Source organism: Oryctolagus cuniculus, chromosome 19 (genome assembly GCF_964237555.1).
Source record: "Oryctolagus cuniculus chromosome 19, mOryCun1.1, whole genome shotgun sequence".
NCBI classification, from domain to species: Eukaryota; Metazoa; Chordata; class Mammalia; order Lagomorpha; family Leporidae; genus Oryctolagus; species Oryctolagus cuniculus.
Window position 1 is genome coordinate 56,533,642 of NC_091450.1, and position 18,938 is coordinate 56,552,579.

At 40.1% G+C, this 18,938-nt stretch overlaps 1 long non-coding RNA gene across 1 annotated transcript in view; it reads left to right on the forward strand.

The window, feature by feature from the left end:
* Positions 1-18,938, forward strand: part of LOC138846914 (uncharacterized) — a 49,906-nt gene continuing 30,968 nt past the window's right edge. Inside the window, exon 1 of the long non-coding RNA XR_011384419.1 lies at positions 1-337. This is a non-coding gene — a long non-coding RNA (uncharacterized lncRNA). The remainder of the gene's footprint in view (positions 338-18,938) is intronic.

Genomic DNA, 18,938 nt, shown 5'->3' on the forward strand with positions numbered 1-18,938 from the left:
ACTCGGAGAAGATTGTGACGTCCAGGCCCTGCGTGCTGATGCACTGTGGACGTCACCTTGCCTGATTGGACAGTTTGCCAGCCTTGAGTGCACGGAACGTCACAAAGCGCGGAGCCAATCAGCGTCCCCCATAGCAAGGACCCCTAACTTCAAGTTGTCCTGGATGGGAACAGCGAGAGACAGACCTGGGTTCAGGTCTGAAATGGCCGCCCCTGGGCTCTGCCTCCCCGCGGCTGGAGGGCTCTCACCTCCGAGCTCCTGCTACCCGCTGGCCTCGCCCTGGGTCCCCGTCCTTCTCCCTGCGGATGCTGCCTGGAGCTGGCGGTAACCTGTTGCAGTGAGTTACAGTTCTGTTTATCCACTTTCGGCGCTTTCGTTTTCCTTGTATTTCTGCTCATTCTGTTGGGTCGTTTCTATTTGAATAACACTTAGATATAACATAATTTAATTTTTTTTATTTTCTTCTGTTTTCCACTCTGCCTATTGATCTTTTATATTTTCTAGTTATTTCTTGCTGGCACTTGGTAAGCTAATGGATTTTTAAAACATTGATCTTTCCCACAACATTAAATTCATTTATCAGTTTATTTGTTTTTAGATTTTATGGATTCTCCCTAAACAAATATCTCCAATATATTGGCAATTTATTTTTAAGAAATTGATCTTTACATCTTATTTTATTTCTTTTTGCTCTCCCCCTCCCCCCCAACTACTCCTCCAATAAGAAGTTGGCACTAGTGGAGACTTCCTGGTCTAGGTTTACTTCCAGGGTAAAAGCTCTCAATGATTCTGTATTAATCATGGTTTTCATTGTAGGATCCTTTTAAAAAATTTTGATCTGAATAAGAAAGCCATTGCTCTTTTTTACTATATTGCAAGCAGTTTTTAAAAATTACATGCTGATTTCTAAATGTTTTTGAACATTAAATTGTCATGTGATTTTCTCCTTGAATTTTTCACCTACCTGGAAAATTTACATGCCTTGTTAAGAAATGTTAACCACCTCTTGTATTTTTTATTATATGTGACTTGTTATTCATTATATTTTCATATGTGCTTTCATTTATTATAAAAATACTAAGGATTTATACATCTGTATATGAAAGAGAGGTTTATACTTAATTTATATTGAAAGTTCTAGTCAACCTGGCATCATTATAAATGTAATGCTGGCTTTCTAAAAGAAATCTGAAAATATGCTTTGCTTATTTATACTTTGGTACATCTGAGAAATATAGGTGTTTTATTTCTTAAATGTTTGAAATATTTTGTGTTTCTATAACTGAAGTTTTGCTTCTCTGTTTTATTGGTTGGTGGCCTTCAAATTGAGATTCAACTTGCTTGTTTTAATTTGGAGTTTTCCTATTTTATACTTCTTATATTGGGTTTTAGGAATTTATATTTGTGTTTGGGAATTTGATTTTCAAAGTATAGTGGATTTTTATCTCTAGTCAAGTTTTTACCCTAAGAGTTTTTTTTTTTTTTTTTTTTTGACATGCAGTGTTACGTGGTGAGAGAGACAGAGAGAAAGGTCTTCCTTCCATTGGTTCAACCCCCAAATGGCCGCTATGGCCAGGGATACACAGTTCCAAAGCCAGGAGCCAGGTGCTTCCTCCTGGTCTTCCTTACGGGTGCAGGACCCCAGGACTTGGGCCATCCTCCCCTGCCTTCCCGGGCTACAGCAGAAAGATGGACTGGAAGAGGAGCAACCGGGACAGAATCCGGTGCCCCAACCAGGATTAGAACTCTGGGTACCGGCACCACAGGTGGAGGATTAGCCTAGTGAGCTGCGGCACCGGCCTTACCCCTAAGAGTTTTACAATATTTTTTTCTGATCTTGACAAGGCTCTTCTCTCTGTAAACAATTGTTTTAATACATGAAAATGAACACTATTGTTACTTTCCCCTGTGTTTCCTCAATTACTTTTATTCATAGTTTATTAATTTTGTTAAAATTAAAAGGTATATCCTGGGGCTGATGCTATGGCATAGTGGGTAAAGCCACCAATTGCAGTGCTGGCATCCCATATGGGCCCCAGTTCAAGTCCCAGGTGCTCCCCTTCATATCTAGCTCTTTGCTATGGCCTGGGAAAGCAGTAGAAGACGGCCCAAGTCCTTGGGCCCCTGCACCCATGTGAGAGACCTAGAAGAAGCTCCTGAATTCAGATAAGGGCAGCTCTTGCTGTTGCAGCCCTCTGAAGAGTGAACCAGTAGATGGAAGACCTTTTTCTCTCTCTGCCTCTGCCTCCCTGTAACTCTGCCTTTCAAATATATAAATAAATCTTAAAAAATATTTCCAGAAATGAATGATAAGATCCTCTAGGCACACCAGGGTTAGAACAAAGCATGTGTGAAGCATCCCAGATTGCAGAGATGCATACAAATTGAACTTGGTGAGTCATAACATCGATTGTGTTCACCTTTGAATAAAGGCATCTGTGAATGAAGGTTCACTACAACAATCATACCCAAGACCAAACATTCTCAGCTTTGGTGACTATTAGAATCATCTAGGCAGCTTTTAAAACACATTGATCTCCAGGGTAAACCTGGGACCAATCTAATCATAGTCCCTGGAGGTGGGAAACTAGGCATAGTATTTTTAAAATCTGTCCTGTGTGATTCCAATATGTAGTCAGGGTTGAGAGCAGCTGCTGAGGACAGTCACACTGCCTCCTTTCCAGATGCATTTTAGATTTCCTATTATGGACATTCCAGATTTCCAAGATGATATACATTCTCAGATTTAAATCCCTGTGAAGGTCTCACATGTATCAGTGGAATATCGCTGCTTAAGAGAAATGACAATTCCTTATTCATATTGGTCAGAGTTGGGAGAGAGATGAGGGAGAACAGAAGAGATTGAACAATGAGAAGCAGAACTGAAATGCATTTTTGGCAGCGCATGGTTTGCCACCCTGAGGTTGAGCAGCTTTCCTGCCAGCCTCACTGATGCCCATGAGAATGTGGTGCCAAGGAACTGAATCTCTGTATTTCCAGAGCTGCACATTTCTCTCACCTGCAGATGTCTTGATTGTCCTCTATATTTGAGGGAAAGAGTGAATTACAGAAAATTCAATTGAAACAAGGACTTTTAATTCTTGCAAATCAGAATTCAGGTTGTAAGAACTTGGCCACACAGTTACAGAGCTCAGTAAATAGGCCCATTCAGAGCCAATGTTGGGTGGTAAAATGGAACATGTACTCAACCAGCTGGTATTTCATTCTGTCTCTGTCAGTTTCTTATTCCTTAGCCAGATTATTTAATGAATCCCAGTTTTATTCTGTGAAAAATGGGAGTAACAAAAGCTGTGATTCTTCGGATTTATGTGAGAAATAAAGAAGTTAATCTTTCTAAAGTGCTTGAAAAGAGGCTAGCATGCACTTAGTTCTCAATAAGCTTTAAGAACACATTTAATTCACCTTATGTGGAACATATTATTGAACGTATATATTGAACTACCACCATTGGTGTTGGAATGGAGTGAGGGATGCTGCAAGATAAGAAAGGGTGCAAGTGGCTTCTTCTCTTACATAACTGGAAGTTATCTGGGGGAAGTCAATGCTTAAAAAATAACCAACACTGCTAGTAGATAAGTGGCATTTTAAGGAATGACAGTTTCAACAATTTTTTAAAAAACCCGCTGTACATTGTTTTTTTAAAATAATTTTTAAATTTATTAAATGTGAATAAATTTCATGTATTTCATATATATGTAGATTTAGTTGTATTCTCATCATACCCACACTACCTTTCCTCATCATTCCTTACTTATTCTTTTAATTTTTACAATGATATATACTTCAGTTTATTTTATAATCATAAACTTAACCCTCTACTAAGAAAACAATTCAACAAGTAATAATAAGGAGAAAAAAAAACAAAAACACTGTTCTTCAACAGCAGAGACTTGTGTTGTAAACAATAATCAAATCACAAAATGTCAATTTCACTCATACATTAAATTTCGGTACTCTATTAGTTATTACAAATCAGGAAAAATATTTTTCTTACTGGAACTTGTTTATTTCACTAGGTATAATGTTTTCCAATTTTATCCATTTTGCTGCAAACAGCAGACTTTCAATGTTTTTATAGCTGAATAGTATTCCATAGTGTGCATATGCCACATTTTTTTAACTATTGGTCGATGGACATTTGCCTGGATTTCATTTCTTAGCTACAGTGAATTGAACTGGAGTAAACATAGAGGTACCAATAAGTCTTCCATATGCTGATTTCACTTTGTTTGAGTATATTCTAAGAAGTAGGATGGCTGGGTCATATGGTAGACATATTTCCAGATTCCTGAGCTATCTTTCACAGTTGCTGGACCAGTTTACATTTCAAGCAACAATGGATTGGGGAACCTTTTCCCTCACAACCTCACCAACATTTATTGTTTTTTGATATCTTATGAAAGCTGTTCTAATTGGGGTGAGGTGAAATCTCATTGTGCTTGTTGTTTGCGTTTACTTGATGGATAGTTATCTTGAGAATTTTTTCATGTGTCTATTGGTTATTTAGATTTCATCATTTGAAAAATGCCTCATCAAGTCCTTTACTCATTTCTTAACTGGGTTGTTTGTTTTCTTGTTGTTGAGTTCCTTGAGCTCTTTATAGATTCTGGATATTAATCCCTTTTAAGTTGCATAGTTTGCAAATAATTTCTTCCATTCTCTCAGTTGCTTCTTCACATTGCTGAGCATTCCCTTTGCGGTGCAGAAGATTCTTAGCGTGAGGTAATCCCATGTTTCTATTTTTTGCTTTTATTGCCTGTGATTCTGGGGTCTTTTCAAAGAAGTCTTTGCCTATGCCAGTGTGTTGCAGTTTCCCCATTTTCCCCTAGTAATCTGATTATATCAGTTTGTATATTTAGATCCATGATCTATTTTGAGCTGATTTTTGTATAAGTTGTTATATAGCCATTTTGTTTCATACTTTTGCATTTGGAGATACAATAATCTTACAACCCTTTGTTGAAGAGACTGTCCTTTCTCCAAGGATTAATGTTAGCTCCTTTGTCAAATATTACTTGGTTTTAGAAGTGTGGATTTATTTATTGGGTTTCTATTCTGTTCCCTTCATCTTCATGTGTAGTTTTGTGCCCATACCAGGTGGTTTGATTGTAACTGCCCTGTAGGATGTTTTCAAATCTGGTATTGTGCTGGAACTAGCTTTGATTTTCTTGTGTAAAATTGCTGTAACTATTCAGGGTCTCTTGTCTTCTCTAATAATTTTAGCATTGTTTCTTATTATTTGCATCATTTTGAATATGTAAATTGATATGCATAGTATGAGTACTTTGATTAAATTAATTATTCCTATCCATGAAAATAGAAGATTTTTTTGTGTATTCTTTGATTTCTTGCTTTAATATGTTGTAATTTTCATTGCAAAGATTTTTGACATCCTTGGTTAAATTTATTCCAAGGTACTTAAATATTTTGTTGCTATTGTGAATGGTACTGACCTTACAAGTCCTTACTTAGCCATGGCATTTTCTGTGAATACAAAGGTATTGATTTTTTGCATGATGATTTTATATCTCAGTATAGAAATAAAGAGCTAAGTTCAAGAGTGCAAAGCCAAAGTGAGTTTATTGTGTAGAAAGCTGTACAGAGTCCTACGAGACAGGAGAGGCCCAGAGTTTGGAGACCATTATCAGTGAGGTGAACCTGTTGTTTGTGTCTTCAGTTTTAGTCTTTAATATTCTCCCATGGGACATGTTTTGTTGGGACATGCAGAGATTCCTGTTTTAGAATGATTCTTGGAAAATCTCTATGCCTTCCTCTTAATTTTAATAGGAACTTAAGATATCTCTAAAAATAAAAAGATCCATACAAAATTTTGATGGCATAATCCAAAAATGTAGTGAAGCAATAAATGAGTTCAGTGAAGTTAGAAAATACAAAATCTCAAAAGTACATGCATGGGGGAGCCAGAGCAGAGGGGGGTAGTCTTTGCCTCTGCCTATGGCGCTGCCATCCCATATGGGCACCAGCTTCTGTCTTGCTCCTCTTCCTATGCAAATCTCTGTTATGGCCTGGGAAAGCAGTAGAAGAAGGCCCAAGTGCTTATGCCCCTGCACTCATGTGGGAGACCCAAAATAAGATCCTGACCTCTGGTTTTGGATTACCCCAGATGAGGCTGTTGCTGCCATTTGGGGAGTGAACCAACTGATGGAAACTCTTTCTCCCTGTATCTCCCTTTGTGACTCTGCCTTTCAAAAAATAAAATATTAACAAAAAGTGCATGCAGGTACCCCTAAGTGATGCACAACAACCCATTAGGTTGTGGAGAGAATTAAATAGAATTTGTGATTTTTTTTTACCTTTAAAGGTACAAGTACAACCTGCTATATATGCTTTTAAGTTAAATGTGTCTGTCTTTTATGTAAGTATGAAAATACTATACACATCTATAGAGCTTTGCATGCATGGCAGAGCAAGGCCTTATTGACAAGGGTGTTTAATCTCCACCTGGTATTGGGACAACATCCTCAACCCTGATAATATCCTGGCCTATTTAGCCCTAACATGGTTTGCCTTTATTAATTTTTAAAAATATTTTATTAATTTGTTAGAGCAGGAGAGAGGAAGGAAGAAAGGAAGCCAGCAAGGGAATTGGGAGACAAACGAAAGAGAAAAGAGAGTGCTCCCACCTATTGGTTCACTTTCAAAATGCCTGCAACAGCCGGGAATGGACCAGGACAAAGCTAGGAGCCTGGAATTCCTTCTGGTTCTCTCAAAAATCTCAATTTGATGGGAGAAGTCTTCATTCATGTCATTCATGGATTTCTTTAATTTTTGAACTTTTTTTCTTATTGCTTCTGAATAATCCTTTAATTAATTTTTTGAGTTCCATTTCAGGCACTTCATAAATCTCTTCATCTTCAAAGTCTAATATTGGAATGTTTCTGTATTCCTTTGGGGAACTCGTGTTGTCTTCCTTATTCTTGTTTCTTGAATTTCTGAGTTTATTTTTAGGCATTTGTGGAGACACTTGTTGGATCTTTCCTCTGATGGCTTTTATTTTTCTGCTATGCCTGTGTGGCTTCTGCTATATTAGTGAATACCCAGATGCTTGAGCTGGCTGTGGCCTGAGGGCTCTAGTCTGTGCTCCAGAATGGGGTGAGTATCCAGGGTGACACCCATGTTGGATGTGGTATGTTTTCCTTATTGTCAGCAATGGGGAGTGGATGATCACCTATGCTGGCATCATCACACACCTCCCCCTCTTCTAAGGTGATCAGTGCCTGAGTATTAGGCCTCAGTGGATGCATCCTTCCACCATGCTGATTCATGAGCTGCACAAAGGATCTGTGCAGTCCTCAGGATGAGCACAGATCCTCTGGGATATCCCACCCCAATCAGGGAGCTCAGAATGTGTGGATCTGTAAACAATGATTGCCCAGAAACCCAGAAACACCTTGCACCCACTCAGTCACAGAGTTCACACAGTGTCAGCCCATGGGGCAGGCACAGTCATGTTGTGCAGAGGATCCACTCTGCCCCACTAGCCTGGTCCTATTCATGGAGAGGTAGAGATGTTCCCAGAGCCAACTGCATGTGAATATTCTGCCTAGGCAATTTGAGCTTCAGAGCCAGTGATGTGCTGAGAGGCTAGGGGCACCTTGCACTTGTACATGGGAGCCTAGCCCCCTGTCAATCATCCCAACAGACTCAAAGTCTATTGAGAACATGTATTTTTCCCTCCAGTAAAATACTGGATCCCAAACATGCACAATGCATGCTGGACACAGCCTTACTTGTTTCAAAATGATGACTTCTGCCCACCAGTTGCTGGGCACATGCAAGAGATTCTGCATCCAGTACTGATGTCAGAATGTCACTGTATCTGCACCCATTGCTGGGAGCTGGCAAAATGACATCTGTCCTTGCCAGTTGCTGGGCAAGTACAGACGAGCTGCTGTAGCTGATATGTACTTATGTACAAAATGACACCCACCCTCTTTCACCTGGTTGCCAGGCACTGTTGTGGGGAGGAAGTAGAGATGAATAGAAAGAATAATGCCCCCTTTTTTTCCTGGGTGGGTGTGCATCCTGTTCCCCTCAGGGCTCCAGGCCAGACACAAAGTGTAGGCCTCTAGGCTCTCACTCTGGCTTTATCACCAGTAGCATGGGGTGCTGCAGTCTGATCTAACCTCACTCTCCAAAGCTGATTCTTTCTCCAGCTCTCGGCTTCTGGGGTTGTGTGTTATGTCTGTGATCACTGCTGCACATCTGCACCTTCCACACACAGATCCACAATATCTCCTCCTTCTGCAGAATCTCCACTGCAGTTTTCCCTCCAAATCACCCCTAACAAGGCACATTCTCCCCTTTTTTATTATTTTCTTCTTGCTTAGAGTAGTCTGCCCTTTCTCTATTCTGCCACCTTGGAATCCTTGTCAAAGTAAATTTTGATTTGAGGTGTAAAACTGTTTTAGCTGTTTGTCATGACTATTTTTTGAAATAAAATTTAAAACTTAAAAAATTAAATTCTTGCAAATAGATGTTGGTAAATATTCTTCCAGGATGAGAAAAAGTGAAATCATGAAATGTAGTTGTTGGAGAGCAGGATAAAAACATATAATAAAGCTCTTTTTGTAAGAAAAAAGGTATTGATCAAGATATGCAGCATGATGCTAAGAATGGAAAGGTGAATCATGACATGGATATGGTATTATATGCTTTTACAAAATCAAATTTGAAAATCAATTCTCCAAGTTATTAACATTATTTCAGTGTGTATTCCATATTTCAGACTAAAATGCTAATGTGTGTTTGATCACTACAGGTATTCAAAACACTTTCCTTCAATGCACTATATGTATCCAATTAGAACAAACATTCAGCAGCTTTTATTTGATAATGGTGGCAACCCTAATTGCTTGAAATGGCAGCACTTTGGTGCCATGAAATTTAAAAAAAACATATTTTAGATGTGAATTTTGATACTGGAGATCTGGTGGACAGTGCTGCTGATCTATGCCAGCCTTGCCTAATCTTGCCTGATCTTCTGCAACATCTCAGTCTACTATTATAGGATGGCCTCATGTTTGTATGTCTAGTTGCTCGCCATTGAGTAGGTATTTGGAATGCATGTTAAGTCACCGCTTGGTGTTGCTTCACCTCATACATGAATGCCTGGGTTTACATCCTGATTCTGCTTCTGATTTCTGCTGTTGTACACTCTGGGATGCAGCAATATTGAATTATCATTCAAGCGATTGGATGCCTGCTCCTTTTGTGAGATGCACTGATTGAGTTCCTCTGTGACTTTGATCTGACTTAGCATTTGTTGTGAATATTTGGAGAAATGAACCAGAGGATGGAATATTTCTCTGTATCTGTCTGTTCCTTTCAATCAAATGCAAGTTTCAAACAAATGAATTCAAGTTTGTTTGATATTTGTGTATTTGAGGCAATTTGATCATGCTACCCACTGTGAGGCTTGAGAACAAATGGGAAAAATTACTTCAGATTGGAAATTAGCACACGTTTATTAGCATTTTATTGAATTCATAACAGGTTCTATGTTTATTGGAACCATTAGTTCAAGTGATAAAAACTTATATACCTAAAGTCGTGTCAACACATGTAGTCATTAAACTAGAAAGAATCATAGGTTATTGTGCATCTTATATCTGCTAAAATATAGCTTTTCTTATTTTTTATGATCTTTGAACCATCACTTGTCAAGAACATGCACCATAATTGCTAGGATTTAGCTCCTGTTGATGGTTACCTCCGCTCTATCTTAGTTTCCAGCAATCTTTCTGATTCTTTTCTTTCCACATTTACAATATTGAATGGGGACACAGAATCTTAAGACATTGCAAACTTAATGCTCACAGTTTCCCCCATGAGTATACAGTTGTCCTTCAAACTGTCCTAGATGGTTTTAAGGGTTACCACAGTTTGTCCCAAGTAGGAAGTTGCACTGCTCTCCCAGTCAGCTAAACAACTGTAGCTGACCTTCTAACTTCCCACAAAACACCTCAGAGCAGGCCTTACAATTACCAATAGCGTACTGAAGGTTTCAGGATAAGTAGGAACAAGAAACATAACACAGGCAAACACCCATGTACATCCATAAGGAAAACAACCTAAAGCTGCCCCATAAGCCTACATCAAATTAGAAGACACCTCCATCTTATATTGTAATGATTCCATCATACTACACCAGGAAAACACCAGGCTTTGGAAACCTGTATAATTTGACTGTAGTCTCAGATAGGAAGAAGAGTTACATGTTTCTTTCTTTTTTTTTTTTTGGTATCTCCATGTTTGTTTATTTTTTTTAACTTTTATTTAATGAATATAAATTTCCAAAGTACGATTTATGGATTACAATGGTTTCCCCCACATACCGTCCATCCCACCCACTACCCTCCCCTTTCCCACTCCCTCTCCCCTCCATTCACATCAAGATTCATTTTCGATTATCTTAATATACAGAAGATCAGCTTAGTATACCTTAAGTAAGGATTTCAACAGTTTGCTCTCACACAGAAACATAAAGTGAAAAATAATAGATGATTTTTTTTAAATGATGATGAAATCAGATCAGACCTATTGTCATGTTTAATGCCAGTGAGAGTCAAGTTGGGAGTTGATAATTTCTTTTCTTTTCTTTTCTTTTCTTTTCTTTTTTTTTTTTTTACAGAGGATCAGTTTAGTATACATTAAGTAAAGATTTCAACAGTTTGCACCCCAGTGTTAGCAGGTACTAGGCTTGTTTATGTGCTCCCTTTGACTCTTAGTCCTTTCATTATGATCAATTGTGAACTGAAATTGATCACTTGGAATAGTGAGATGGCATTGGTACATGCCACCTTGATGGGATTGAATTGGAATCCCCTGGTATGTTTTTAACTCTACCATTTGGGGCAAGTCAGCTTGAGCATGTCCCAAATTATACATCTCTTCCTTCTCTTATTCCCACTCTTATGTTTAACAGGGATCACATTTCAGTTAATTTTTAACACTTAAGAATAACTGTGTATTAATTAAAGAATTAAACCAGTCGTATTAAGTAGAACAGACAAAAAAAACTACTAAGAGGGATAATGTATTAAGTTGTTCATTAACAGTCAGGGCTATGCTGATCAAGTCACCGTTTCCCATAGTGTCCATTTCATTTCAGGAGGTTTCCTTTTTGGTGTTCAGTCAGATGTCACCGATCAGGGAGAACATATGGTATTTGTCCCTTTGGGACTGGCTTACTTCACTCAGCATGATGTGCTCCAGATTCCTTCATTTTGTTGCAAATGACTGGATTTTGTTGTTTCTTACTGCGGTATAGTATTCTAAAGAGTACATATCCCATAATTTCTTTATCCAGTCTACCGTTGATGGGCATTTAGGTCGGTTCCAGGTCTTAGCTATTGTGAATTGAGCTGCAATAAACATTAGGGTGCAGACCGCTTTTTTGTTTGCCAATTTAAATTCCTTTGGGTAAATTCCAAGGAGTGGGATGGCTGGGTCGAACGGTAGGGTTATCTTCAGGTTTCTGAGGAATCTCCAGACTGACTTCCATAGTGGCTTAAACAGTTTGCATTCCCACCAACAGTGGGTTAGTGTCCCTTTTTCCCCACATCCTCGCCAGCATCTGTTGTTGGTAGATTTCTGAATGTGAGCCATTCTAACCGGGGTGAGGTGAAACCTCATTGTGGTTTTGATTTGCATTTCCCTGATTACTAATGACCTTGAACATTTTTTCATGTGCCTGTTGGCCATTTGGATTTCCTCTTTTGAAAAATGTCTATTGAGGTCCTTGGTCCATCTCATAATTGGGTTGTTGGTTTTGTTTTTGTGGAGTTTCTTGATCTCTTTGTAGATTCTGGTTATTAACCCTTTATCTGTTACATAGTTTGCAAATATTTTTTCCCATTCTGTCGGTTGTCTCTTCACTCTCCTGACTGTTTCTTTTGCAGTACAGAAACTTCTCAATTTGATGCAATCCCAATAGTTGATTTTGGCTTTGACTGCCTGTGCCTCCCGGGTCTTTTCCAGAAACTCTTTGCCTGTGCCAATATCTTGAAGGGTTTCTCCAATGTTCTCTAGTAACTTGATGGTGTCAGGTCATAGATTTAGGTCTTTAATCCATGTTGAGTGGATTTTTGTGTAAGGTGTAAGGTAGGGCTCTTGCTTCATGCTTCTGCACGTGGAAATCCAGTTTTCCCAGCACCATTTATTGAATAGACTGTCCTTGCTCCAGGAATTAGTTTTAGATCCTTGATCAAATATAAGTTGGCTGTAGATGTTTGGGTTGATTTCTGGTGTTTCAATTCTGTTCCATTGGTCTATCCATCTGTTTCTGTACCAGTACCATGCTGTTTTGATTACAGCTGCCCTGTAGTATGTCCTGAAATCTGGTATTGTGATGCCTCCGGCTTTGTTTTTGTTGTACAAGATTGCCTTAGCTATTCGAGGTCTCTTGTGCCTCCATATAAATTTCAGAACCATTTTTTCCAGATCTGAGAAGAAGGTCTTCGGTATCTTGATTGGTATTGCATTGAATCTATAAATTGCTTTTGGGAGAATGGACATTTTGATGATATTGATCTTCCAATCCATGAGCATGGAAGATTTTTCCATTTCTTGGTATCCTCTTCTATTTCTTTCTTTAAGGTTTTGTAATTTTCATCCTAGAGATCTTTAACGTCCTTGGTTAAGTTTATTCCAAGGTATTTGATTGTTTTTGTAGCTATTGTGAATGGGATTGATCTTAGAAGTTCTTCCTCAGCCATGGCATTGTCTGTGTATACAAAGGCTGTTGATTTTTGTGCATTGATTTTATACCCTGCTACTTTGCCAAAATCTTCTATGAGTTCCAATAGTCTCTTAGTAGAGTTCTTTGGGTCCCCTAAATAAAGAATCATGTCATCTGCAAAGAGGGATAGTTTGACTTCTTCCTTCCCAATTTGTATCCCTTTAATTTCTTTTTCTTGCCTAATAGCTCTGGCTAGAACCTCCAGAACTATCTTGAATAGCAGTGGTGAGAGTGGGCATCCCTGTCTGGTACCAGATCTCAGTGGAAATGCTTCCAACTTTTCCCCATTCAATAGGATGTTGGCTGTGGGTTTTTCATAGATTGCTTTGATTGTATTGAGGAATGTTCCTTCCAAACCCAGTTTGCTTAGATTTTTCATCCTGAACGGGTGTTGTATTTTATCAAATGCTTTCTCGGCGTCTATTGAGATAATCATATGGTTTTTCTTCTGCAGTCTGTTAATGTGGTGTATCACATTGATTGTCTTGTGCACATTAAACCATCCCTGCATACCAGGGATAAATCCCACTTGGTCTGGGTGGATGATCTTTCTGATGTGTTGTTGCATTCTCTTGGCCAGAATTTTATTGAGGATTTTTGCATCTATGTTCATCAGGGATATTGGTCTGTAATTCTCTTTCAGTGCTGCATCTTTTTCCGGCTTAGGAATTAAGGTGATGCTGGCTTCATAGAAAGAATTTGGGAGGATTCCCTCTTCTTCGATTGTTCTGAATAGTTTGAGAAGAATTGGAGTTAGTTCTTCTTTAAATGTCTGGTAGAATTCAGCAGTGAATCCATCTGGTCCTGGGCTTTTCTTTGTTGGGAGGGCCTTTATTACTGTTTCAATTTCTGTCTCAGTTATGGGTCTGTTTAGGTTTTCGATGTCTTCCTGGTTCAATTTAGGTAGGTTGCATGTGTCCAGGAATCTGTCCATTTCTGATAGGTTTCCCTGTTTGCTGCCATACAAGTCCTTGTAGTAATTTCTGATGATTCTTTTTATTTCTGTGGTGTCTGTTGTTACGTTTCCTTTTTCATCTCTGATTTTATTGATTTGGGTCTTTTCTCTTCTTTTTTTAGTTAGTTGGGCCAATGGGGTGTCAATTTTGTTTATTTTTTCAAAAAACCAGCTCCTCGTTTGGCTGATTTTTTGTAATGTTTTTTTTGGATTCAATCCTGTTGATTTCTTCTCTGATTTTAATTATTTCTCTTCTCCTACTAGATTTGGGTCTGGTTTGCTGTAGGTTTTCTAGATCCTTGAGGTGAATTGAAAGCTCATCTATTTGGTGCCTTTCCAATTTCTTGATGTAGGCACCTATTGATATAAACTTTCATCTTAACACTGCTTTTGCTGCATCCCATAAGTTTTGTTATGTTGTGCTGTTATACTCATTTACTTCCAGAAAGTTTTTGATTTCTCTTTTGATTTCTTCTATGACCCATTGTTCATTCAGGAGCATGTTGTTCAATCTCCATGTGTTTGCGTATGCTCTAGGGATTCCTGAGTTGCTAATTTCCAACTTCATTCCTTTATGGTCTGAGAAGCTGCATGGTATGATTCTAATTCTTTTGAATTTGCTGAGACTTGCTTTATGGCCTAGTATGTGGTCAATCCTAGAGAAGGTTCCATGTACTGCTGAGAAGAATGTAAAATCTTTAGCTGTAGGATTGAAAGTTCTGTATAGATCTGTTAGATCCATTTGGGCTATAGTGTCGTTTAAATCTACTGTATCCTTGTTGATCTTCTGTCCTATTGATCCGTCTATTTCTGAGAGTGGAGTATTGAAGTCCCCCAGTACTATTGTATTGGGGTCTAAGTCTCCCTTTAAGTCCGTTAACAAATCTTTTAGATAAACCGGTGCCCTGTAGTTAGGTGCATATACATTGATAATTGTTATATCTTCATGTTGAATTGATCCCTTAATCATTATGTAGTGTCCCTCTTTGTCTCTCTTAACGGTTTTTGTGGTAAAATTTATTTTGTCTGAAATTAAGATGGCTACGCCTGCTCTTTTTTCATTTCTGTTGGCATGGTATATCTTTTTCCAGCCTTTCACTTTCAGTCTGTATGGATCTTTGTTGGAAAGATGTGTTTCTTGTAAGCAGCAAATAGATGGGTTTTGTTCCTTAACCCAATCAGCCAATCTGTTTCTTTTAACTGGACAATTCAGGCCATTCACGTTCAATGTGACTAATGATAAGTGGTAAATTCGCCCTGCCATTTGCCAAAGATAAGTTCTAATATATGCTTTGAATTTCCTGTGATCTTTTGCTGTGAGCTTTCCTTCCTTGGTTTCCTTCCTTTACCTTCTTTCATATTGATGACCGTGTTTCTTTGTTTCTGTGTGTAACACATCTTTAAGCATCTTTTGCAGGGCTGGACAAGTGGCAACAAATTCTTTCAATTTCTGTTTGCTATGAAAAGTCTTTATTTCACCTTCATTCACAAATGAGAGCTTTGCAGGATATAATATTCTGGGCTGGCAGTTTTTCTCTCTTAGTACCTGGGCTATATCTCACCATTCCCTCCTAGCTTGTAGAGTTTCTGATGAGAAGTCAGCTGTGAGTCTGATTGGAGATCCTCTGAGAGTAATCTGATGTTTCTCTCTTGCACATTTTAGGATCTTTTCTTTATGTTTCACTGTGGAGAGTTTAATTACAACGTGTCGTGGTGAGGATCTCTTTTGGTCGTGTTTATTAGGGGTTCTGTGGGCTTCCTGTACTAGGATTTCTCTGTCCTTCTCCAAACCTGGGAGATTTTCTGCTAATATCTCACTAAAAAGGCCTTCTAATCCTTTCTCCCTCTCCATGCCTTCAGGAACTCCTAGAACCCGAATGTTGGGTTTTTTAATAGTATCCTGAAGATTCCTGACAATATGTTTTAGATTCCTAATTTCCTCTTCTTTTCTTTGGTCTGACTGTATCCTTTCCTGTTCTCTGTCTTCTAAGTCCGATATTCTCTCTTCTGCTTCACCCATTCTGTTTGTAAGGCTCTCTATTGTGTTTTTCATTTGATCTATTGAATTCTTCACTTCAGTCACTATCCCAGTTTCCTGTTGTACTAGTTGTTTCGTTTCATTTTGATTCCTCCTTAATATTTCATTTTCACGAGAGAGATTTTGTATCTTGTCCACTAAGGATTTCTGTAGTTCAAGAATTTGTTTTTGAGAACTTCTTAATGTTCTTATCAATTTTTTGAGATCTGCTTCTTGCATTTCTTCTATATCATCATCCTCATAATCTTGAATTGGGGTGTCTTTTTCATTTGAGGGCTTCATGGTGACTTCCTTGTTTTTATTACCTTGGTTTTTGCGTTTGTTATTTGGCATATTGGAGATATTTGGTTTCTTCACTTTGGTGCTTTTTCTTGTTATACTATGACTCTAGATTAAGTGGACTATCTGTTTTTGATGGAGCCTTAGGGCTTGAGATGGGTGTGGCCTGAGAGCTCTGTTTGGTGTGCCAAAGGTGACACTCCCAGTTTAGGCGTGGTAAACCTCTCTCTCTCTCTCTTTCTTTTTTTTTTTTTGATTCAAAAGGGAAGTTATTCTGCACAGCTGAATGAAGTTGGAGGTAGTTAGCAGGCAAATGATATACCCACAGGAGCCAGAGATCAGAAGCTCTTGCCCAAGGACCACACAGGGAATCTGTTCGGCCCTCAGAGTGGGCTCAAATTCTCCTTCAGTCTCCCACTGGGTTGCCAAAGTTACAGAATTGTAGCGTCTCTGGAGAGTGCTCACGTGAATTCCGTGAGTTCTCTCCCCCACCATCTCTTTTTTCACAGTCTCAGTTCAGTAGCACCACAAATTTACTAGGTCCTAATCTCCTGTTAATTTGCCCCGCCCAGAGTCAGTTTTTTCTGCTAGGCTCAGGGCCGGTGCAGACCTGAGGTCGCTCTGCTTATGACGTATGTCCAAGATGGCGCCTGCTCTTTGTCTTGCTCTCCCTTGAGAGGTGAGCGGAGAGAGAGAAACCCGTGTCCGTACCAGTCACCTTTTTTTTTTCCTCTCTCCCCCACCCCCGGGGGTCGTTCCCTCTAGTCTCCTCTCTCTGCTTGCCTGCCGGTGTCTCAGGCTATTGAGGTTCGGCTCACCTCGCGTTCCAGTGCTGGTGTGTTGAGTCTGCCGCTGGTGTCCCGAACTGTGGGCTCCCACGCTCTCCACGCAGGTCCGCTCCCCTTCCAGCGCCGATGTGTGGACTCGGAGCCCTGGAGGTCCCAAGTCTCCCCACTGTTGTCTGTGTGGCACACACTCCCCTTTGAGCACTGGCACGCAGAGCCTGCAGCTTGCGCAGCTCGGTCCCGTGGCTCGGCTTCCGCGTGGTGGGCGACCTTGTTCTCCCAGTAGGTCCTCTGATTCATGACCACTCAATCCAGAAGGGTTTCCTCTGCAATATTTTCCTGGTTCTTTTTTCTGAGGTTACCGTAACTCCCCTTTTATTAAACTAAATTTTCCCAGACTATCGGTGCACGCCCTCACTATTCCGCCATCCATGTTTGTTTCTTAAGCACAGTTTCAAGGCCTGCTCTGAAATTCTTGTTCTCTGGATCATATTTTTCCCAAGATGGTGACTCCCTTTGGGCCCTTCCTTAAGAGACTTAGCCTGACCCCTGAGACTCAGGAACCCACTGGACCCCTTCTGACCACTGGCCATGATTAAGAAATAGATGCCATTAACCCTGTGACACACCCTCTATAATGGTGCTGAAAAGAGCAGGCTATTTCAGACACAGGTGAGACCCTCAGAATGACCACCCCCACTTGCAGAAGAGGCCTCAGCACTGCATAAACCACAAATACCTCACATCTGGCTCCACCCCTGCAAGTCATCATGGGTCACTCACTGGGTCAGTCAGATCTAATCTGATGTACACCAGGATGAGCACTGTGATGGCAGCCAGAAGGAGGGTTCCAACCTTGTGGAGACCTGTCTTATCTCAAGGCAGGTGTTTCTACACATAGTCTCACAACTTTGATTAGATGCAACTTGGATGGGACTTGCTCACTGCAGGACCCCTAACCTGTCTATGACTAGGCAGCTGCTCATATCCTTCTCCTCCCTAGGCTCCACCTGCTTCCCTCTTTTGCAGTGCTGCAACCAATAGGGGGAATCAGGTGAATGACCAGAGGCACTTGGAGTCTTGGGGAAGCAGGGTGGCCTGTCTGTCCTGAGGGTTCCCAGAGCCCTGTGATCATGGGCACAGTACAATGTTCAGTTCTCCCTCCTTCAGGCAGTATAGAGTTCTGTAATTGCTCATTCTTGGCTATGATGTCTGCTCACCCCTTTGCCTACCATACCTTCAGGGCCCACATCTGCTAAAAGCTGCAAGACAGAAATATGTGCATAAAACAGTACTGGATAACTGCAGGTAACTATTCCTCACAGAGCTCTTGTACATTTCATCAAAGGAAGATTCAGATCCACAGACAGGTGTATGGCACCTGGAATCTAGTTCCCAGAAAAGTGACTTCTGCAAAGGACAGAGACAGAGGGAGTATCAGAGTCCTTGTCCAACTTCCTTGACACATGAGAAGACCACTCCTCACACAGATTGGGATTCTGAGTATCCTCCAGTGGCTACAATTTTCCACTGTGAAGGGTCATCCCCATTCCATTATAGTTCATGAAGCCTGTGAGTCTGGTGCACCCACAGCACTGAGATCAGTGCTGACTGTAATGCCTCCCTAGGGACTCATGTACCTCCACGGGCCCATATAAAAGGGAAATTTGCACCCACCCCATAGAGTCAGAAACCGCTGTATTCATACTCAGCATACAAGGTGCACCACTGAGGGTACAGCAAATAATACCTTCCACAGCAACCAAGAAAAATCAGGGCCACCCACCTTGGATTGACTGTCCCCAACTCTGCAGGAAATGAAGAAAGAGGGTCCTAATCAAAGAGGTCCTGAAATTATCCTCCTGTGCTGAATGAACTTCCTATAACAAAATTAAGCCCCAAATCGGTAATTCATCAACAAACCAGTCTCCTCTAACTGCAGGAGAACATAGAGGGGGCACTGGACAACTGTGACATCATGGAACCAGTCCTGTCACCATGGTACACTCCTCAGATACTAGGGCCTATGTCAGTCTCCTCAACCCACACAATAAGCAAAAGCTCTGCCTCTTTGCTTCTGTCTGTCTGTAAATATGC